Source organism: Puma concolor, chromosome C2, assembly GCF_028749965.1.
Source record: "Puma concolor isolate L17-30 chromosome C2, mPumCon1.1.hap2, whole genome shotgun sequence".
Classification (NCBI taxonomy): Eukaryota; Metazoa; Chordata; class Mammalia; order Carnivora; family Felidae; genus Puma; species Puma concolor.
In genome coordinates, this window is record NC_141675.1 from 81,775,281 (window position 1) to 81,800,385 (window position 25,105).

Consider the following 25,105-nt stretch of genomic DNA (forward strand, 5'->3'; position numbering starts at 1 on the left):
GGATGAGCACTGGGTCTTATATGTAAGTGATGAATCACTGGGTTCTACTCTTGAAGCCAATACTACACTGTATGTTAACTAACTTAAATTAAAAAAAATAAATTTAGGGGCGCCTTGGTGGCTTAGTAGGTTAAGCGTCTGACTTCAGCTCAGATCATGACCTCACACTCTGTGAGTCTGAGCCCCAGCTCAAAGCCTGGAGCCCACTTCAGATTCTGGGTCTCCCCCTCTCTCTGCCCCTCCTCTGCTCATGCTCTGTCTCTCTGTGTCTCAAAAAATAAATAAAAACCTTAAGAAATTTTAAAAAGATAAATTTAATGTCAAATAGGTAAATTAATAAATAAATAACCTTATTTATGTAACATATATTTATTAAGGTAGTGCTGACTATACATCAGGTATTGGCTAAGCACAAGGAATAAGACAATTGTAGCCAGTCCTTTCAGAGCTTACTGTATAACTAGGAATACAAATGAACATTCACAAGTGTGATGAAAGTAGCAGAAGATAGAAGTAGAGTGTACTCAGGGATGCAAGACAGAGGAGTGTCTCCTAATCAGGAAAGCCTCCCTTAAAGGACTTCAGACAGAGACCCAAAGGAGAGTGTCCTGGGAAGGGAAAGGAACAGTACTCCAGAAGGGAATAGCATCTTAGAAAGCCTGCAGACGGGAGAGAACAAGGATTTGGAAGAAAGTGTGTATAGCTGGAGAAGAAAGAATATAGGAGAAAGAAGTAAACAGAGGTGGGTACATGGTTAGATTTTTGTTCAGGGCATTTTGAATGATCTTAAGGTTGTGGACTCTTTCCTGTAGGCAGTGAAAAGCCTCTGAAAAGTTTTAAGTAGGCAGGTTCCTTGCTTATATCTACATTTTAAGAGTTTCAATCTAGGTTCATAATGATGATGAAAATAAAATAACTTTTACTGCCTGCTTACTATGGGCATAGCTATAAATGATCCTACTTAATCTTCAGAACAACCATATTAGTTTCCTACAGCTGCTGCAACAAATTTTCACAAAAGGAATGGCTTTGAAGAACAGAAATTTATCCTCTTACAGTTCTGAAATTTATTCTCTTATAGGCTCAAAGTCTGAAAGGAAGATGTTGACATGGTCATGCTCTCTCTGCAGGCTCCAGGGGAGAATCTTTCCCTGCTTCTTCCTGGCTTTTGGTGGTTGTTGACAGTCGTTGGTGCTCCTTGGCTTGGAAATTCACCAATTCAATATCTGCCTTCTTCTTCACATGGCCTTGTCTCATGGGTCTTCAATATTCTTCCCTCTGTCTATCTCTGTGTCTAGATTTCCCTCTTGTTATCAGGCCCACCCTGATGCAGTGTGACCTGATCTTAACTTGATTGCATTTGCAAAGACTATTTCCCAAAGATTGTATCCTGAGGATCAATATGAATTTTTCAGAGAGGGGGGATACTATTTAACCTGCCACAATAGCTGTAAGAGATTAACCCAATTTGAGAAATGAGGAAACTGAGTCACTGTGAAGTTAAGAAATGTGTACAAGATCACACAGCTAATATGTGACCCAGGTTTGTGGACAGAGATCAGTGAGAAAACCATTGCAGAGTGATGGCAGTGGCAGTGAGACTAGAAACATGGATGGTTCTGATAAATATTTTTAAATCAGAATAAATAACATTTGTTAACAATTGAGATGTGAAGAGTAACTGAGAGGAAGGAGTCAAGAAAAACTATCTGACTTTCTGACATGAGCAACTGGGTAGAAGTTCTACCATTTACCAGCATAGAGAGCACTGGCCAAAGCCTGGGTTTGGAGACAAAATGGAGACAAAATTCAGCATTGTCAATGTTGAGTGTGGTACCCATGGAACATCTGATTAGAGACAGATATAATAGACTAGCACCTAAGAGAATGGTTTGGGCTAGATCATCAGAAACTCGAATCATTCATTCATCATTTACCAAATATTTGTGAGTGCCTACCATGTGTAGTAACCATCAAGGACACAGCTAGGAACAAGACAGGGAAAGTTCTTGCTCTCATGGAAATTTCATTCTTAAAAAGGGGGGTCAGACAATAAACAACAAAAATAAATAAGACTATTTCAAAGAGAGAAGTGATATGTAGACAATAAAAACAGGTAATGTGAAAATGAATGATTGTTACAGATTACCTTCTTCAGTTTAGATGGTAAGAACAGGTTTCCCTGAGGAGGTGATGTTTGAACTAGGACCTGCATAGCATAGTAGCTAACTTCGTGAGTCTAAGTGTACAAAAACCCAGAGTTTTTTGTAGTTGGTGAAGAACAGAAAAAAGGCCAGCATGGCCAGATTCCATAGGGAACCTAGGGAGTGGGGGTGGGTGGGGATAGTAAGGGATGAGACCAGTATGTCAAGGTCCTTAGGAAGACTTAAAAGTGTGTGTGTGTGTGTGTGTGTGTGTGTGTGTGTGTGTGTGTGTGTTTGGAAGTAATGAAGTTTTTCTTTTGTTTTTGTTTGTTTGTTTGTTTTGTTTTGTTTTAAGCCATGAAAATGGAAGATACCACCTTGGGAGAGAGGGGGAGAGAACAGAGTGAGGCAAAAGAAAGGCCTGCCATTACATAAGTCTCATGAAGATGTGGTGGCCAGACCATAGAGCAGAAAATAATATGCTTTTGTGTTTACTTCCCGTATTAAATTGAAATATGTCCACTCAATTGCCAGAAAAAGGCATCTTGCACAAAGCTGTATCAGTAAATATTCAACACATTAATTTCAAATAGATAGGACAACAGTAGAACAAAGACAAGGTAGGATCCCTATTTGTGGTATTGTTCACCAATGGCACCAAGTTCTTATTTTTTTTTTTTTTTTTTTCCTGAGTCCACATCCTTGGCTATGTGACTTTACTGTTTTGTTTCCATGAAAATAATATGGTATGATTTTCCAACCCTTGACTTTCATAGGGCTTGTTTGGGTGACTAGCTTTGGCCAGTGGCATGAGGTAAAGCGGGAGTGTGCCAGTCTTCTTAGACTCTTGCACATCTGCCATCACCTGAGGAAGACATGTCCCAGCTAGACCCAGGAAGAAGAGAAAGATGCATAGAGAGCAGCTGCCCTGTTCCCCTGCCCCATTGAGCCCACCGTAGAGCAGAGGCCCCTGGCTAAGCTGCAGGTGTATAAAGGAGTCCATCCCAGATTAGCCTAAATCAGCCCCATCAACCTCACAACCATAGAGGTTAGAAAATGAAGGTTTGCTGTCAAAACTGTTGAGTTTTGGCATGGTTTGATTCACCACGATTCCCAATTCACCAATATTTAAAGGGAGTGACCTTCAAGCCATAGGATAATGGTTGAACGAGCCATAGGATTATGTGGTACCGATGGGTGTATCAAGGAAGGGCATGGAAAAAGCAGTTAGTCATCTCCCACATCTACGTCCCAATATTTCACAAAGGTTCTAGGAGTCTGATAGAAATATCTGCAGATTTGGTTTAGAAAGGAATATGTTTGTGAGACATGATTCATTTTATTCCCTGTATAAAGCCTGCTAAATTGACCCAAAACCCAGGGTAAAATTATAAAGGTTTTCTACATGAGAGCAGGGTTTGGGGTTTAAGAATCACAATTTATGGTAACAAACTACATTCTAGATATTGGATTACATTATCAAATTACTTATCATCTTAAAGATATTGAAAATGATTTACTCAATGTTAAAAAAGAAAAATGGATGGGGCGCCTGGGTGGCGCAGTCGGTTAAGCGTCTGACTTCAGCCAGGTCACGATCTCGCGGTCCGTGAGTTCGAGCCCCGCGTCGGGCTCTGGGCTGGTGGCTCGGAGCCTGGAGCCTGTTTCCGATTCTGTGTCTCCCTCTCTCTCTGCCCCTCCCCCGTTCATGCTCTGTCTCTCTCTGTCCCAAAAATAAATAAAAACGTTGAAAAAAAAATAAAAAAAAAAAAGAAAAATGGCAAAGCATATTTTTAAAAGCAGCCAAGAATTGTTAATTCCAGTTGTAAAATATTGAATAGTACCAAAATTGAGAGAATATGCAAAGCTCATGAAGAAAATAATAAACCTAACAGCAAAGGGGATGGTGTCTGTAGTCATGGATATACTGGGTTGAATCTCCGCTTCACTACTTATTTAGCTGTGGCTGCCATGAGAACCCATCTCCCAGAACTATAGGGAGTGTAACTGACTGATGTCTCTGGCTGCTGGATTTGAAAACATTTCCCGTGTTTCGCTTGAAGCCATCCTTTCCATGGGCTGCTCAGGCCAATGACTGAGAGTGGCAAACATATTTGGCTGACCCATTCTCTTTTGTCAATGACTTTCGCTCAAGGGCTCCCAACAATTTTGCCAAAACTTCCTTAGACTTCAGGCAGTCTAGGATGTTTACACCCAACCCTCCACACCCTCACCTCCTTCATTTTGGGTCCCAATTGTATTGTGGCCTGTCTCCTTCACCTCCATCCATATTTTCTTCCACACAGTTGTTTCCTCTAATACATTTTTTTTTTTTTTGCACATTTAATGCCATCTTGGCAGCTGCTTCTTTTTTTTTTCTTAATGTTTATTTTTGAGAAAGGGAGAGAGAGAGAGAGAGAGAGAGAGAACAGGAGGGGGAAGGGCAGAGAGAGAGGGAGACAGAGGATCCAAAGCAGTCTCTAAGCTGACAGCAGAAAGCCCTATATGGTGCTTGAACTTGCGAACTTCGAGATCATGACCTGAGCTGAAGTTGGACTCTTAACCAACTGAGCAACCCAGGTGCCCCAGCAGCTGCTTCTTGAGTACTTAGAATAATACCCTAGTCTCCCTGAATCTTCAGTTTCCTCATGTGAAAAAGACAACCTATTCTGTAGGATTATAATGAACCAATGAACTTAAAGCCAAATTGTACAGTGACTGGCATTTATGAAGTTTGAATTAATTAATGGAACCTTTCATAATTGTTGTTGTTATTATTACTCCTTAAGAGGTTGTTGTTGTTGTTGTTGTTTGAGTCAAAAACATGCAACACATTAGCAGATCCTGAGCTGAAGACTGTTAGGAAGAAATAGATGTAGAATCAATGAAAAATGAAATAATAACTAAGAAATAAACTATATACACAAGTAATGCAAATATGAACTAAAAAAAATTACTGAGAGTCCAGGTTATTTTATCTATTAGCCATCTAAAGTGAAAGATGGTATTTGATCCCCCGGTGAAGTAAGCTGGCCTTGGTGTTATAGAGCCACTGGGGACACAGTTCTCTTTGATTATGGAAAAATTCAAGAGCATTCAGGTTAAACTGGGCCATCTTTTCCCAAACATAAATCAGAGTGTCAGGGAGAGGTCTCACAAATGCAGCAAAATGTTTTCCTTGGCTTGAATTATCCCAGTAATTACATACGTTCTATATTTTGCTTAGGTTGAGAGCACACAGGTAATTAATGACCTTCATTTGATAGTGATTATAATTTGGGATCATGATTTACTTAACATTATTTGTCTGAAACTGAAAATGGAGGGCAACTGGAGGAGTGAGGGTTTTTTTTTTTTGTTTTTTTTTTTTTTAAGAAAAATAATAAAACTTAATAAAAGAGTTCAGGATCACTTCTTTCTAAAGTCAAACATAATTAAATATTTTTAAAGAAAAATAATTACAGAGGGAATTTAATTTTTCTCTTTTTAGACACTGTGCCTAGTACATAAATTCTCAATCAATATATTATATTTAATTATGTTGGAATATTTCCTACATAAGGTGCAGGGTTGGGATCATCTTTATGTAGATATGCCCTACAGACCTATGGTAGAAAGATTAAAGTAGAATGATGAACAAATGAACATTCAAGGTCATTTCCAGCTTTAGGAATATTTATGACACTATTTTGGAATGTTTAATCCAACAGTAAATTCCACTTTATGTAGTAAAGTGGAGTTTAAATTACTTATCCCAGAAAGAGCTAATCAGGTTCGCTTCTAATCATATAATTAGAAATCAAATTAGCTATGGTTGAGAAAAGTTGCACAAAAAACTGCTGTATTTGAATGTGATGGCTTTCTTTTTCTTCCTCTTTTTTTATCTTGATTTTTTAGTGGCTCATTAGTATAAGTCAAAGCTATAATTCCAGGACATCCCAAGGACCTTGGAATGCTGCTGTTGCTTTCACAATAGTTTAGGACCCCCAGTGAGGAACTTTTAGAGTTTATCAGGGCTTTGTTGCTTTTCTCATATCAACTGCCTCCAGGCAATAGGTAGATCACTGGTTTTAAGCAGTTATGATAATGCTGTTATCTCATGTTTTGCCTTCCTCTTTCTTCTACCTTTCTCTCTGCCCTTCAAAAATAGGTGCCAGGCAGACCTGAATGTGGTCCCAACTCAGCATCTACAAGTTGTGTTGTCTAGGAAAGTTCCGTGACCCCCAACTTAATTTAATCCTCAACCTTTAATAAAGTACTAAGCCTATAGTAATGCTCAATAATATTTTTTGAGTAAGTGATTTTATGCAATGAGATCAACAGTTTCGACCCCAGAGAGGTACTATAAGGATTCATACAAAGCCATAGAGATCGCCACACGCTTGCAACCCCATATGTTGCTGATTATTATATTATTAACTATCTTAAACATAGGATGTTCTACCTTTATCCATAACATTCTGAGTGATGTAGAGGAAGTCTCCCTGCTTTTAATCTTCAACCCCCATTTTCCACACTTGTACCATGTTATTTTTCTAAAATATAAACTTTACCCAGACAAGCCAATGATCTCCAGGAGCTTCTCATTTTTTATGAATATGTCCTTCAAACTCCTAACAGCAAAAATAAATAAACAAATAAATAAGTAAATAAATATTTAAAAATTAAAGTACCCCAGAAAGATGTATATTTAATTATTTATTTATAATATACATGGACCACTAAGTTGTTATATTATTTGCATTATAAACACCTAATAATAAACCTTTAAAAAAAGTTGTGATCAAGGTTAAACACCAGTTTAAAGGTTTTGCTACTCAGGGACACCTGGGTGGCTCAGTCAGTTCAGCATCTCTTGATTTTGGCTCAGCTCATGGTCTCACAGGTTTGTGGGTTCCATCACCACATCGGTCTGACAGTGTGGAGCCTGCTTGAGATTCTCTCTCCCTTTCTCTCCCTCTCTCTCCCCCTTCCCTGCTCACTTTCTCTCTCTTTTTCTAAAAATAAATAAATAAACATTTTTTAAAAAGTTTTACAGAGAGACTGGGTGGCTCAATCAGTTAAGCTTCTGACTTTGGCTCAGGTCATGATCTCATGGTTCATGAGTTTGAGCCCTGCATTGGGTTCTATACTGACAGCTCTGAGCCTGGAACCTGCATTGGATTCTGTGTCTCCCTCTCTCTGACCATTCCCTGCTCATGCTCTGTCTCTCTGTCTCTCTCTGTCAAAAATAAATAAACATTTAAAAATTTTTAAAAGGGAAGGAAAGAAAGCCCTCTTGAAAATAATTGACTTTAAAAAATAAAAAAATAAAATAAAGGTTTTGTTAATCATATATTCGGTGTCTTTTAATATTCTTGCCACAATATACACTCAGGACTTAGGAAAAGGTCCATTTTAATAATTGAGGTATCAAATAGTCCTCTTGATATATGTATATACCTTCTTGATACATATATATATATATATATATATATATATACACACACACCTTCTTGATATATGTATATACCTTCTTGATATATATATATATATATATATATATATATGTATATACCTCATATATATATGTGTGTGTGTGTATATATATATATATATATATATATATATATATATATCTGACTCCACCAGACCTGCTTGTAATCATCATCTTAACTTACAAAGTTGGTGACAAAGAGCTGGATCTAAGAGTAAATGTGACAGCCTTGCTGTGTTAGTTTCCTATGGCCACTGCAATAAACTAGCACAGATTTGGTGTTTTAAAAGAACAGGAATTTATTTCTCACAGTTCTGGAGGTCATATGTCTGAGAATATTTTCACTGGGCAGAAGTCAAGGTGTTGGCAAGTGCTGTGTTCCCTCTGGGGGCGTGCTCTGGAGGATAGTCCTGTCCTAGCCTCTCCTAGCTTCTGTTGGCTGCTCGCTATACTTGGCTTGTGATCACAAAACCCAGTCTCTGCTTTCATAATGATGTTGTCTTATCTTCTGTATCAAATTTTCTTTCATCTCTTTTTTATTAGAATACATGTGATTGCATTTAGGGTTCAACCTGATAATCTTAGATAATTTACTTATTTCAAATCATTAATTCAATCATGGCAGCAAAGTCCTTTTTTTTTTTTTTTTTTTTTTTTTTTTGGTTGCCATATAAAGTAGCATTCACAAGTTTCAGAGATTGGGACATAGATATCTTGGTGGTGGGGAGGGAGCACATTATTCAGTCTACCACTGTCTCTTTGCAGGAATGTTTAATAAGCCCGGGGAGGCAAGAAATTTGAAATGGGTCCCCAAATGCCCACTCCATGGTGTGCATGTCTTGTATAAATCCCTCCCTTCGAGGGTGAGTGAAATTTTGACATGATGGATTTCATTCCTGTGATGATGTTCTGTTATGTGGCAAATGGATTTTGAAGCTGCAGCTAAAGCCCCAAATCAGATTATTTTGAGTTAATCAAAAGGAAGACTATCCAGGAGGTCCTGACTTAATCAGGCAGTACTTCGAAGGAAGCACTTCGAAGCTTGAGAGATTTTTGTCTGGCTGGTCTTGAGGAAGATGGAAGCTGCCACGAGTTCTACAACCAAAAGGACCTGAATTCTGCGCACAACTTGAATGAGTCGGGAAGAAGACAGCAAGGCAGTCTCAGGATGTAAGCCCCAGTTACCACTTTGTTGGCAGTCATTTGAGACCCGTGGAAAAGACCCATCTACCCCATGCACAGACTCCTGACCTGTGAAAACTGTGAGGAAATGAGAAATAAGCAAGTGTGGTATGTAACCACCTACTTGGTGGCACATTGTTAGCCGGCAACAAGAACTCTTAATAGAATAGCAATACCAAAACCTTGTGAGAGTTAGAGTAGCTAAAACTGCACAAAATTGTCCACTGATAAAGATACACAGAAATTGCAATATGTGGCTGTATTCTGGTTGTGAACAAATGAAAGGAAGTGCCACTGTGACCCCTCAGCCTGTAGGCTTTCCAATTGATTTGTCTTAGGGTGCTTTTCTTACCACATGTTTGACACCTGACTAGTTGACCCAAAGCCAGAATATCTGGCAGGTCTGACAGTTTCTGAAATCACCACCATGACATTTAAGGACCTCTGCAATGTGATTTCAATTGATTTCTTGATCTCTCTCCCTCAATCCACCTCCATGTTGGTGGCCCATTTATTCAAACAGTGCTAGAACACTCCCTGATCTCCAAATGTGCAGTTGAATTTCCCATACTTTCTAAAACTCTAGTTCCACAGCTTCACTAAGAATGCTCTTATTTCCCTTCACTTGCTAAGTTCCCTTTTATTATTCAAGATCCATTTCTGACCTTCCCAGCCACGTGCCATTTTCAGGACAGCTGTTATTTGTCATATTTTTGTCCAATTCTTGATTTTGCACAAACCTTTGGTTTAACGCTCATCTCACATTATCACAGTTCATTTTTATTGAATTTAGTACTCAATTGTGAATGCCTTGAGAACACTACATTTTATCATTGTTTCGTTTCCCCATTGTGGTGGGCATCTTCGCTTCTGATAATAATGCACATTTTTCTTTGGGAAACAATTCTTTCTCCATGTGTTTTGTGTTGACCATCACAGTCTTCTTGTTCCCAGGATGGCAAGATAGGGGGACCAATCATTGTACCCTGATGCCGAGACCATAGTCTGTGATGGCATGTGACTAAACTGGGAAGCCAGAAGCATGTCTCTACTTGCTAAATAGGATGCTACCCAATTCATGAATTGCTTAATAAAACCAATTATATCTTCAAAAACAAATACATAAAACTGAGAAAAAAGAGCCCTTTTTACTTTTTAAAAATGAAGCCAATAGAGAAGAATTCTATTCTATTTGATTGTGAGATTGTAGAGAATGTAAGCCTAGGACTACTTGAAACAATGAGTCAAGCCTAGTGGACTTTCTGCTGTTAAAGAATGAAGCCAGTAGATAGGGAGAAACACAGAGACGAGAAGGGAAATCGTCAAGGGTTTAATACCCTGGATTTGGATGTCTCCGAGACTAGATCTATCCCTGCCCCTTCTGATATCCCTATATTTTCATGTCAGCTAATTAAGTCTTCTCTTTGGCTTGGGTAATTGGATTTCTATTCACTTTACAGAGTTCTGCCTAACATATCTGCAGTGTCACAAGTGGACTGGCTCACAGAAGGTGTTCAAAGCAGTTCAATAAATAAACATTATTCTAAATGTCTTTGATTTGGGGGGAGTACACTCATATTTTTACCTGCAGAAAAGAAACTCAAAGAATCTCAAACACGTATAAAATATGATGAAGTTATTTTTAGAACTCTTTTGTGTTAACCTTACTCTTCCACACAATAGACCCCTAGTAATCTGACTTCTCTTTCTCACACCGTCATTACATGTTTAGAGGTAATTACATGTCTATGATAAATAGGGATTGCCATGGCTAGACTTGGACTCATTTACTTTTGACTTGTTTATACCTTTAATTTTGTTGTTTTGATATTTTTATTCTTACCAACAAATTGATTTCTGTGATCTGTCTTTACCTCACTTCAGCCAAATACTTAAAGAGTTACAGACTTATTGAAAATTTCCAAGTCCTAATTCTTTCTCTTTTAACTTTTGATTTAGTGATAGAGGGGAAATGTGTGATGTGTTTCTGTTTAATTATTGTTTTTGAAATTTTTCTAATAAATGCTACTCAAGAAATAATTTTATAGAAAGCGACCCCCTTTTTCTGGGATGATTTTAAGATGATATGAATTTAAAGGAAAGCATCACATCTCAGGTTATTAGAAAAACATGTAAGTTGTGGAATTTACATGTCATTATCCAGTAACTATAATAGTAAGCATGTGTACTGTTATCATTTTTTAAAGAAAATTTTCTGTACAATCCTGTGAGAATCCATATAGACCGTTTCAACGTAGTGTTCATCCTCACTAATATTCCAGTGGCATGCATATGTTGGATATAAGAACTTGTTTAAAAAAAAGATTTCACATGAGGAAGGTCACTCACACAGAGGGAAAATTGCAATAAAACAAATCATTGCTGTTGCTTAGGTATGAAAACAAAGAGTGGAACAATATCCAGATTCACAGTTATATTTCCAATTCAGAATTTTTTTTTTACTTTTTGTATTTGAGAGACATCAGAAGTTTTCAATTTTTACTTTTTAGGATCTTTCATATGAAGACCTTTAGGTTCATTAAAATTAAACTGAGCCTAGGAGCACCTGGGTGACCCAGTGGGTTGAGTGTCTGACTTCACCTCAGATCATGACCTCGAGGTTCATGAGTTTGAGCCCTGCATCAGATCTTCTGTCCTCCTCTCTGTCTGCCCCACCCCTTCTGGCACTCTCTATCTCAAAAAAGAAATAAACATTTAAAAATAAATAAATTAGGGGTGCCCGGGTGTCTCAGTTGGTTAAGCATCCGACTTCAGCTCAGGTCATGATCTCATTGCTTATGGGTTCAAGCCCCTTGTCGGGGTCAGTGCTGACAGTTTGGATCCTGCTTTGGATTCTGTGTCTCCCTCTCTCTCTCTGTTCCTCCCCTGCTCATGCTCTCTCTCTCTCTCTCTCTAAAATATAAAATTAAAAAAAATTAAATAAATAAATTAAATTAAACTGAGTCTAAAAGAAATCAGGAGGAAAACCAATAAGGTTTTTGCAGAAAATAATAAAAACCATCATCTTAGTGTGCTAGGCATGTGAAATTGTTTTTAAAGAAAGTCTTGTATCCAACAAGTGCAAACAATATATTAATTGCATCTTTAGGTTATTGTCATAACTGTAGCTTATGAAATTAACAAACAACAGACTTGAATGTATCTCTTCCTTTTTTCAAAATTTTCTCCTTTAATTGCTGATAAAATACTGCTATAGTAAACATACTATGATCTTGAAAGTATAATAACTTTCAAATTTAGATGACTATATTTGTAACAGAATGTTTGTACACACAGAGCATGAGCTACATCATGTCTGTAAATCTGTAAATTTTCAGACTAATGTGCCTGTTGATGGAAATTTTTGAACTGCCACACACAAATAACATTGTAGCAAATTACCTATCTGTGGTAAGCCAGCGGCATGTTTAGTGAGACTATCCCTAGTCTCATTAAACTCAATGTTATTCATACTCAAACATATAAAATAATTTATTCTGTAACAGAGCTGGCATTTGAAAGCAGTAGGGATATGACATTCAATAAGTGGTATTGAAATGGCTATTTTAAATAAAATAGTTATATCTTTCTCTTACACCACAAAGTCTTGCTGAAATAAAGATTCAGTGCTATAAAAGAAAACAGTAATTATCATTACAACTATGAAACATTTATATACTTTTGAATTTTAACGATTGCAGATAACATTCATCATTTAGGTTGAAAATATTTTATCATTCGATCATGGAGCAGAGTTCAAATTGAGAATTTATCCTATGTGGATTAATATATGAGGATTTTACTGTAGCCAGTATGATTCTCTATGCTAGGTTATACACAGTCTTGTATGTTTTATTCTCATAAGATAAAATGGCTCACATATGAAAACGCCTACTGACTATTATCAAATATATGCAAAGTCATTTTTAATGTACCCACTTTAAAGGGATTCAACCTAATCATAGTCCTCATTATTTTTTTTTAATTTAAAAAGAAGTTGCTTCTGTTTTTACAGAGGATGTTCATATGAAGTGAGTATCCTTTCATGGAGTATGTCCCAACACCAAATTCTGGCAGAATTCTGGAAATGTACTTCTGAGACATGAAACTGTTCCAAGACTATACAGCTAGTAAATAGCAGAACTGGGATTAGAACCAAGATAACATTGACTCTCTACTTAATCATTAAGCAGGTTTTTCCTTGAGAACTCTGAATTCTGTTTATAAACAATTTTTCACATTCATTGCCTCTTCTTTACCCTCACAACCAATGCTTTGCTTCAAGTGCTCTTTATCTTAAAAAATATTTTAATTGTGGGGGCCCTGGGTGGCTCAGTTGGTTAAGCAGCCGACTTCAGCTCGGGTCATGATCTTGCGGTCCGTGAGTTCGAGCCCCGCGTCAGGCTCTGTGTTGACAGCTCAGAGCCTGGAGCCTGTTTCAGATTCTATGTCTCCCTCTCTCTGACCCTCCCCCATTCATGCTCTGTCTCTGTCTCAAAAATAAATAAACGTTAAAAAAAAATAAAAATATTTTAATTGTGATAAAATACATGTAACATAAAATTTACCATCTTAACCATTTTTAAGTGTACAGTTCAGTCACATTAAATACATTCATAATATTGTGCAACCATCACCACGGTCCGTTTCCAGAACTCTTTTCATCTTATAAAATTGAAACTATCCCCACTAAACAATAACTCACCATGTCCCCTTCCCCCCAGTCCCTGGCAGCCACCATTCTACTTTCTGTCTCCATGATTTTGACGACTCTAAGTACCTCACATAAGTGAAGACATGTTATGTAAAGGTTCTAAGATGGAATTACAATGTGGGGGTGGGGGTGGGAGGTTTCCCCACACATCCACTAAGTCTCTGTGATGCCAGCTGAGTGCCCTACAATTTAACTCAATTCTCACACTACCTACCTGGAGATAGCATCAGATCTCGCAGGTTAAGGGCATAGTCCCTCAGGACTCCCCCCCCCCCCAAAAAAAAAATGCACGCACATACTTCAGATACCTGTGCTTGTCAACTGTGCTTCTAACCAACCACATAGATTGGAGGTTCCAATGACCCCCCTCCTTGGATTTAACTGATTTGCCAGAGCACCTCGCAGAACATACGTACCAGTTTATTAAAGGTTCTGCTAAAGGATACAGATGAACAGCCAGATGAAGTGTTACATAGAGCAAGGTTTAGGAAGGTGCCCAGTACCAGAGCTTCTGTCTGCATTGAGCTTCATTGAGTGTTCATCACATGGAGGTGAATGTGTTCACCCACCTGGAAGCTCCCTGAACCCTGCACTAATGAGATTTTACAGGCTTTCTCATGTAGACATGATCCATTATTAATTCCAATTTCAACCCCTCTTCTGTCTCTGGAAAATGGAAGATGGAGCTGAAAATTCCATGCATCTAATCATGGCTTGGTCTTTGTGATGATCAGTGCCATTCAGGAACCCTCCATCAGTGCACCTAGAGTCAACCCACTAAAACAAAAGATGCTGCTAGATGCTTTTACCACTCAAGAATTTACACGGCTTGGGGCACCTGGGTGGCTCAGTTGGTTAAGCATCCAACTTCAGTTCAGGTCATGATCTCACAGTATGTGAGTTCAAGTCCTTCATCAGGCTCTCTGTTGTCAGCACTGAGCCTGCTTTAGATCCTTTGTCCCCTGATCTCTCTGGCCCTTCCCTACTGGTTCTCTCTATCTCAAAATAAATAAATAAAGTTAAAAAATAAAAGGAATTTACAGGGTTCTTAGGAATCCTGTGTCAAAGATGGGGTCAAAGACAAATATAAAACCTTGAATTGTGAGTAACTTGTTCTATGAGTAACTTATTCTATTTCTAATAAATTTTAGCTTGATAAATGAGTGGTATCTTACAATACAAGTCGTACGTGGTGCTGAATGTCACATGACCACAACTGAGCCAATGGTTCCTCTCTCTTTCTTTCTTGCTATGGGATTGTGGGTCATGGTTTCCCATGCTTGGATGCTTAGTCTCAGGCCATGGTATTTGGAAAAAATCATTGATTTTTCAGAATGTTGAAAGGTGTCCACAACTGACACTAGTATATTTTTTGTCACTTCAAAGCAACTATGGACAGTCCTCTGCTTTTCCATCCAAGAGTAAGCTTAGGAATGCTTTGTTCATTCTAGGCCAGGCTAGCTGCAGATATAGACCCTTTCCTCTGCTGCCTTATTGACAGTTACATTAAATACAGTATATGACAAGAGTTTATTACTACTGTACTGTAGTTGATATCCACGTGAGCATATACAATGCCCCCCATGCAGAAAAAGGTTGAAAAGAAAGGTGGTAAGAAGAAGGAATGATTATCGTGGAAGTTAAGAATGAAATCATCATGAAGTAAGAACAAGATATTCAAGTGGCTGAAATTGCAAGATTTTATAAGAAGTCTATGCATCTCGTCTGCAGAAGAGGAGGAGAAAAAGGTGGAGGAATCCCTCACTTCAAATGAGATTAGGGAGATGTGTAAAAAACAAATGTGGGAAACATTGCAAAATTTTATAGAAGAGCATCACCTGAATAAAGCTGTAGCTGTGTGAGCGATAAATCTGTTTAATGACAATGCAATGTCACATTTCCATGAAATCTTCAAAAGGAGGCAAAGGCAAGTATCACTGGATAGGTTCCTTGTTAAAGTTGTGTGAAAAGAAAAAGATTCCATTGAGCCAATAGATAGCAGCGACTCCATTAGTGATAGTGAAATTCATTCTACACAGTAACCCTCCTCTTTCCTGTCTCCCTCACACCAGTCACAAAGGTTTTCAAATGTAAGTGAAGGTTAATTTGTTTATTTTTCTTTATATTTTGTATTTTCTTTATTACCTTGCATTGTATTACAGTATTGTAATCATTTTATATGAATATTTTTGGGTTGTGGAATGAATCATCTGAGTTTCCATTATTTATTATGGGGAAATTCATTTTGATATACAATTGCTTTGGATTACAAGCATGTTTCCAGAGCGAATTATGCTTGCAAACCAGGGTTTTACTGTATTAGAACAAGAGGTGCCCTTAGTGTTCTTATCACTTAGGAATTTACAAAGGTTTTAGGGGCCCTGTGCCAGGAACAACAAAGACCAATGTGTATATACTTTGTTATCTCACATACAGTACCTGTCTTTTGTGACTGGCTTGTTTCATTCAGCATAATGTCCTCAAGGTTCATTTATGTTGTAGCATGTGTCAATGTTTCCCCCTTTTTTAGGTTGAATAATATTTCATTGGACGTATACACTACATTTTACTTATCTGTTCATCCCTCAATGGGCATTTAAATTTCTTCCATGTTTCCAATACTGTGAATAATGATGCTCTGAACATGGGTGAACAAATATTCTTCGAGACCCTGATTTAAATTACTTGGGGCATATACCCAGAAGTAAAATTGGTGGATAATATGGTAATTCTATTTTTAATGTTTTGAGGAATGCCTATACTATTTTCCCAGGTGAGTGTATCATTTTACATTCCCACTAGTAGTGCATGAGGGTTCCAATTTTTCTACATCCTTGCCAACACTGTTTTCTATTTTTTTGATAGTAGCCATCTAATGGGTAAGAGGTGGTATATCATTGTAGTTTTGATTTGCATTTCCCTAATGATTAGGACATCAATCGTCTTTTTGTGTGATTATCAGTCATTTGTGTATCTTTTTTGGAGAAATGTATATTCAAGTCATTTGCCCATTTTTGAATTGGGTTGTTTTTGTTGAGTTCTAGGAGTTCTGTATATATTCTGGATGTTAATCCCTTATCAGATATGTGATTTACAAATGTTTTCTCCCATTCTGTGGTTTGCCTTTTTACTCTGATAGTATCTTTTGATGCACAAATTTTTAAAATATTCATGAGGTCCAATTTAACTGAATTTCTTTTGTTACCTAGGCCTTCAGTGTCATATCCAAGAAATCATTGCCAAATTCAATGTATGAAGTTTTTGTCTTATGTTTGTTCCAGAGATATTTACTGCTTTAGGTCTGAAATTATGACTTATAACCATTTTGAGGTAATTTTTGAATATGGTGTTAGGTAAGGTTTTGACTTCATCTTTCCAAGTGAAGTGGATATCTAGTTTTTCCACACCATTTGTTGAAAAGACTGCTTTATCCCCATTGAATGGTCCTGGCACCCTTGTCAAAAATCATTTGACTGTATGTATATAAGAAGGTTTATCTATGGGCTCTCTGTTCTATTCCATCAGTCTGTATGTCTGTCTTTATGCCACTATCACACTGTTTTGGTTACTGTAGCTTTGTAGTAAGTTTTGAAATCAGAAGTGTGAGTCCTCCAGTATTGTTCTTTTTCAAGACTGTTTTGACTATTTGGGGTCCCTTGAGACTCTGTATGAATTTTAGGATTTTTTTCTATTTACACAAAAAGTATCAGGGGCGTCTGGGTGGCTCAGTTGGTTCAGTGTCTGACTTCGGCTCAGGTCATGATCTCGACGTCCATGAGTTCAAGCCCCGCGTTGGGCTCTGTGCTGACAGCTCAGAGCCTGGAGCCTGTTTCAGATTCTGTGTCTCCCTCTCTCTCTGACCCTCCCCCATTCATGCTCTCTCTCTGTCTCAAAAATAAATAAACATTAAAAATTTTAAAAATATATATCATTGGGATTTTGATAGGGATTGCATTGAATCTGTAGGTAATTTTGGGTAGTATTGACATTTTAACAATATTAAGTTTTCCAATCTATGAACATAAGGTCTGTTTCCATTTATTTATATTTTATTTAATTTCTTTCAACAATGTTTGCAATGTACAAATCTTTCACCTCCTTAATTTCTAAGTATTATATTCTTTTTGATGCTATTGTAAATGGAATTATTTTTATAATTTTCTCTTTCAGATTGTTCACTTTGAGTACATAGAAATGCACCTCATTTTTAGGTATTGACTGTGTGTCCTGCTACTTTAGTGAAATTATTTATTAGTTCTAGTTGTGTGTGTGTGTGTGTGTGTGTGTAATCATTAAGGCTTTCTACATATAAGGTCATATCACCTGCAAGCAGATGATTTTACTTCTTTCCTTCTAATTTCATTGATTTCATTATTTGCTTTTCTTGCCTAATTTCTCTGGCTAGAACTTCCAATGCTATGCAAGTGCTCTTTATCTTTGCCTACTAAAACAACAAGCCCTTATTTTCCTTGCCCTCATTTTTTCCCCCTTTTCTCATTCCAGTTATTTTTCCACACTACTCAGTTCTAGAGGAATCTTTTAAAGTTCCAAGCATGAACTTTAAGGGCCTCTGATTTCCCAAAGGCTAAAGTTCAATTTCTTCACTTTACAATCAAAGTTCTTCACAAAATGATCAGAACTTACTTTTTCTGGTATGCAAACTACATTTTTCATTTCCCTACTTTGGTGTTTTACTCACGGTTTTCTCTCAGCCCAGATTGCAAGTCTGTCTCTTTCTTGCCATTTGTAAGTGTTGACTTTATTTATTTACATATTATAAATATGTATAATATATAAATAATATTATTATATAATATATAATATTAGCACAGAGTATAATAATATTATATATATATGATTTTACACACACACACACACACACACACACACACACACATATATATAAAATCTTGATTTGATTTTAAAATCCAGGTCAAACATTTCCATGTATTCTAAGTCATCTTTGAATCTTCCTAACACATTTCCTTCTCTATGATCCTACAGAACTTTACACTAGTCTCATGACTCTTATTCAACTTTAATTCATATTAGCACTAGTTTATCTTTCTGCTACAAAGTTTTCATTCCTGAGGTGGGGGGATTGTTTACTTTATTTTTAAGTTTGCATCTCCTCCACATTCTAGGAAGCAGCACAGGGACCTGTAAACAGTAAATGTTCAATGTATCATTGTAGATTGGGAATCAGATTTTGAAATTTATTCCCCGGATTCTTTAATCTTTCCATTTCCTCCACAAATTATATTACATATAATTTTTTTTGTGATATGGGAAAAATCACTTTCTTCTTGCCAAATTCCTGTTTTGTAAGCCCAGTGTGTAGCTCTGTGAATTTTATATCGTAACAAGGGTCACTGAGAGGTGGTATAAAGATAAACCAGAAATAAAGCATGATTTACAAAACATGGTTTCTCTCACATTGTACAAAGAATATCTAACCATGAACGCACTCATTTCTCCAGTTCAGCAACTTTCAAAATAGAAATGCCCCGTAGGACTGAATATGTAAAGTATAATAAAAATCTTGACAACTCCTTCTTGAGTACAAACAAATGCATCAACCAGACCCAGAAACTCATCCATAAATTCTCTATAACATACAGAAGATGGAAAGGAGGAGCATCTCTAAGAATGGTAGCATTTTTAAGATGATTACAAATTGTGGGGTTTGGAATGAGAGCTATCTGCTTTCTCAGGATATCCTAACCAGTCCTCACAGTGAATTTTTCTGGAAAATTCAAACATGAGTCCATTGCTCAAGCCTTCAACAAGCTAAATTGTATTAAAAAACAGATTATGAACTGATCTATTGTATTGGCCTGCCTATATTGAAATTCAATGGGCATTGTCTTTTAATTAAATCCAATTCTGCTGAAGATCATCTTTCCTTTTTCCAGTTGCTGTTCTTGGAGAGACTTCAATAGTTATTGAAATTTATACCTCAGTTTAGTAGGTAAATTTGCCTAAATAAGAGAACCTATGGACCTTCCTTTGAACAACATTTACGATACAGGACATTACTGAAACCTAATTTATTATCATTATTTTTTAAAGAGTGTAATTTTACAAATTGCAGATGGTCTCACTCTGGGCTAACTTTCTAATATTCTGCTGTTTGATGCATGTTATTTATTCAAGTTAATTAACAAACTTGTTGGATAGAAGCCTTTTGGAACTTTTCTTATAACATAGTAAGTATGATGTGTAATCAAGTTCTCAATTTTCTGAATATAATTGTGTACCCGTAAAGTGATAGAATTTGGTAATTGAAGTGTTTTAAGTACTCCTCTCCATCTTGTTTGTACTGAAATTTGTCTTATCTCTGCAAAAAAATTTGCTGAATGAAGATTATAAAAATTTTTGCTCCTGAACAAACAGATCTAACATTTCAATTAAATTCAAACTTCACTCACTTTGCATGAAGGACTTCTAAATTTGATTCCCTCCCTCTACTTATTCAGTATTATTAACCATAAGTTCTTTCCACATACTCTTGAGCTCTGATGCGATATAAGTTCTTAGTAAATTCCAGCTGGATTAAATGAATAGCTCCAGTGCAATTTTATTATAACCCTATATTTGATTCTAACCAGTGAAAGGGTAGAACCCTCCATTTTTTATAGGCTTCTTGCTCTAGATTATAATAAACTATATGTTCCCTTAAATGTATTGCTTCTTGAAAATCTTTTAAATATCAGCATTTGTCCAAGGACAAAGAGGATATAATGATATTTTCTTTTTTAATTGAAAAAATTTCCCAGTTTTATTGACAAATAATTGATATATATCATTGTATATAAGGTGTACAATATGATGGTGTGATTTACATATATTGTGAAATTATTATGTTTTAAAAAACTCAAGTTAGTTAACATACAGTGTTGCCATGGCTTCAGGAGTACAACCCAGTGATTCATCACTTACATATAACTCCCAGTGCTCACCCCAACAAGTGCCCTCCTTAATATTCATCACCCATTTAAGCCATCCCCCCACCTGCCTCCCCTCCAGTAACCCTCAGTTTGTTCTCTGTGTTTAAGAGTCTCTTACGGTTTGCCTCCCTCTGTGCTTATATCTTATTTTTCCTTCCCTTCCCCTATGTTCCTCTGTTGTGTTTCTCAAATTCCACATATGAGTGGAATCACATATCTGCCTTTCTCTATCTGACTTATTTTGCTTAGCATAATACCCTCTAGTTCTATCCATGATGTTGCAAATGGCAAGATGTGTGTGTGTGTATATATATATATATATATAACATCTTCTTTATCCACTCATCAGTCAATGGACATTTGGGCTCTTCATAATTTAGCTATTGTTGGTAGTGCTGCTATAAATATTGGGGTGCATGTGTCCTTTTGAATCAGTATTATTTGTATCCTTCGGATAAATACCTAGTAGTGCTATTACTGGATTGTAGGGTAGCTCTATTTTCAACTTTTTGAGGAACATTCATATTGTTCTCCAGACTGGCTGCACCAGTTTGTATTCCCACCAACAGTGCAGAAATGTTCCCCTTTCTCTGTATCCTTGCCAACATATGTTGTTTCCTGAGTTGTTCATTTTAGCCCTTCTGACAGGTTTAGCCGTTGTTATGGTCTTGTTTTGTATTTCTCTGATGATGAATGATGTTGACCATCTTTTCATGTGTCTGTTAGCTACGTGGATGTCTTCTTTGGAAAAGTGTCTTTTCATATCTTCTGCCCACTGGATCATTTGTTATTGGGTATTGAGTCGGTAAGTTCTTTATAGATTTATCCAATATGTGATTTGCAAATATCTTCTCCCATTCCGTTGGTTGCCTTTGAGTTTTTTTTTATTCTTTCCTTCACTGTGCAGAAGCTTTTTATCTTGATAAGGTTCCAATAGTTCATTTTTGCTTTTGTTTCTCTTGCCTCCTGAGGCATGTCAAGTAAGAAGTTGCTGCAGCTGAGGTCAAAGAGGTCACTGCCTGTTTTCTCCTGTAGGATTCTGATGGTTTCCTGTCTCACATTTAAGTTTTTCATCCATTTTGAATTTATTTTTGTGTATGGTGTAAGAAAGTGCTCCAGTTTCATTATAACCACAATAGGTTAAGCTAACATCTGTCTTCTCATATGGATACAAAAAAAAAAAAAAAAAGGAAAAAAATGTTCTCCTTGCAATGAGAACTCTTAGGATTTATTCTCTTAACAATTTTCCTGTGTAATCAAAGAGCACTGTTAGCTGTAGTCATTATGTTGTATATTGTATCCTTAGTACTTGTTTATCTTATAACTGCAAGTCTGTACCTTTTAACCACCTTCCTCCAGCTCTCTCTTCCCCTGCCCTCTGCTTCCGTTAACCACAAGACTGACCCCTTTTTCTATGAGATTGTTTTGTTAGATTCCACATATAAATGAGATCATATAGTATTTATCTTTCTCTGACATATTTTATTTAGCATAATGCCTTCAAGGTTCATGCATGTTGTCACAAATGATAGGGTTTACTCATTTTTTTGTGGCTGAATAACATTCCATTATATATATATATATATATATATATATATATATATATATATATGGCATAACTTCTTTATCCATTCATCCATCAGTGAACACTTAGGTTGTTTCCATGTGTTATTTATTGTAAACAATGTTGCTATGAATATGAGGGTGAAGATACCTTTTAAAATTGATGTTTTTATTTTCTTTGGATGTATTCCTGGAAGTGGAATTGCTTTAGAATATAGTAGTTCTATTTTTAATTTTTTGAGGATCCTCCATACTGTTTTCCATGTTGGCTATACCCATTTACATTCACACCAACAGTATACAAGGGTTTCCTTTTCTCCACATCCATGCCAGAATTTGTTATCTCTTGTCTTTTTGGTGATGGCCATTCTAACAGGCATGAGGAGTTAACTTGTAATAATTTGCACTCCTCTAATGATTGGTCACGTTGAGCGACTTTTCATATATCTGTTGGCCTTTCATTGATCTCCTTTGGAGAAATGTTTGTTCAAATCCTTCGCCCATTTTTTAGGTGGTCATTTGTTTTTTGCTACTGAGTTGTATGAGTTCCTTATATATTTTGAATATTAACTCCTTATCAGATATGTGACTTGCAAGTATTTTTTTCCCATTTTGTAGATTGTCTTTTCATTTTGTTGGTGTTTTTTTTTGTTGTTCAGAAGCTTTTTAGTTTGATGTTGTCCCACCTGGTTTATTTTATTTTATTTTATTTTATTTTATTTTATTTTATTTTATTTTATTTTATTTTATTTTATTTTATTTTGGTTGTGCTTTACATGTTATATCCAAAAAATCATTACCATGACCCATGTCAAAGGGCTTTATTCCTCTGTTTTCTTCTAAGAGTTTCATGATTTCAGGTCTTATATTTAGGTCTTTAATCCATTTGGAGTTAATTTTGTTAGTGCTGTAAGATAAAGGTCCAGTTTCATTTTCTTACATGTGAATATCCAATTATTCCAGCACCATTTACTGAAGAGATTTTCTTTCTCCATTTAGTATTCATGACTTCCTTGTCAAACATTAGTTGACCATATGTGGCTGGGTTTATTTTTGATCTCTTGATTCTGTTTTATTGGTCCATCTGCCTGTTTTTATGCCAGTAACATACTGTTTTGATGACTATGACTTTATAAGATAGTCTGAAACCAGTAATAGTGATACCTCCCACTTTGTTCTTCTTTTTCAAGATTTCTTTGGCTATTCAGGGTCTTTGTGTTTCCATATAAAGTTTAGGAGTGTTTTTCTACTTCTGTAAAAAGTGAAATTGAGTCTTTATAAGGATTGCATTGAATCTACAGATGACTGTCAAAAATGATTGACATTTTTAACAATATTAATTCTTCCAGTCCATGAACATGGAATGCCTTTCCATTTATTTGTGTCTTCTTCAATTTTTTTTCACCAATGTCTTCTAGTTTTCAAAGTAGAGATCTTTCACCTTCATGGTTAAATTTATTCCTGTGTTTTATTGTTATTCATGCTATTTTAAATGGGATTATTTTATTTATTTCTTTTTGAGAAAATTCATTGTTATAGTAAAGAAATGCTACTGATTGGTGTATGTTAATTTTGTATCTGGCAACTTTACTGAGTTCACTGATTAGATTTAGCAAACTTTTGGTTGGATATTTAGGATTTTCTATATATAAAACCATATCACCTATACACAGAGACAATTTTACTTTTTTGTTTTCTTTTTATGTTTTTATATTTGAGAGAGAGAGTGTGTGAGTGAGAGAGGGGCAGAGAGAGATGGGAACAGAGGATCTGAAGCAGACTCTGTGCTGACAACAATGAACCTGATGTGGGGCTCAAACTCATGAACCGCGAGATAATGACCTGAGCCAAAGTCAGATGCTCAACCGACTGAGTCACTCAGGTGACTGCATTTCTTTCTTATCAAAGTCTGATACTTTTTATATCTTTTTTCTTGTCTGATTGTTCTTGCTAGGACTTCTAGTACTATGCTGAATAAAAATGAGTGGTAAAAGTGGGTACCTTTGTCTTATCTCCGATCTCAAAGTATAAGCTTTCAACCTTTCACCATTGACTATATTAGCTGTGGGCTTGTCATATCTGGTCTTCATTATGTTGAGCTATGTTTCTTCTGATTTATTAAGAGTTTTTATCAGAAATGGATGTTGAATTTTGTCAAATATTTCTCTGCATTTATTGAGATTACTATATGATTCTTTTCTTTCATTCTATTAATGCAATGTTATCACAACTACTGTTTGCATATATTGAACCATCCTTGCATCCCAAGATAAATCCCACTTGATCATGGTGAATTATTTTTTAGTGTGCTGCTGATTTCAGTTAGTTAATATTTTATTGACAATTTGTACACCTGTATTCATCAGGGATATTGGCCTTTAGTTTTCTTTTCTAGTATTATCCTTGGGTTTCGGTATCAGCATAATGCTAGCTTTGTTACATGAGTTTAGGCGTGCTCTCTTGCTGCTTTGCAACCCACAATCTTTGTTATTATTTCCTGGTTGTTTTGTAAATCTGCTGTTTTTTGTTTCTTATCCTGCTGTCTTTTTTGTGTGTATTTTGGTGTCTTTTGGTATCAGTATGCTTTTAATTCTTTACTGTACTCTTTTGTGTAATTACTATAGGATTGTGCCTTGAGCTGCTGGGTCACAATGCTTCCAGGGGTTGTCTCCAGACTTTCTCATCAATTAGAGACAAAAGACACTTCATAACTGGTGATAAAACCATATGAGAAAAAATGCTAGTGGGGAATGGAATGTAGGTCAGATTTGTTAAACTATATCAAGGCCACCGTTGAGCACTGGTAGAATTTTACATATATACTGTTTACTGTTTAGGTATATACTGTTTAACACAGTATACTCATAAATATTTACTCATAAATATATACTCATACTTATTTGAGTATACTTATACAGTATACTCATAAATATTTAGAGAATATTTATACAATCACTTAAACATAATAAATTACTATTGATAAGAATCACAAAATGTCTTACTCTAATACATTGTATTTTATTAACTCACTAATAAAGAATAGAGATATTTTACAGAGTTACAGTTTTTGAAGTGG

General features: G+C 36.2%; 1 protein-coding gene across 1 annotated transcript in view; it reads left to right on the forward strand.

Annotated features, from left to right (window-relative positions):
- Positions 1-519: 519 nt before the first annotated feature.
- Positions 520-25,105, forward strand: part of CLDN16 (claudin 16) — a 78,027-nt gene continuing 53,441 nt past the window's right edge. Inside the window, exon 1 of the mRNA XM_025914101.2 lies at positions 520-742. The gene's annotated coding sequence lies outside the window, so the exon portion shown is untranslated. The remainder of the gene's footprint in view (positions 743-25,105) is intronic.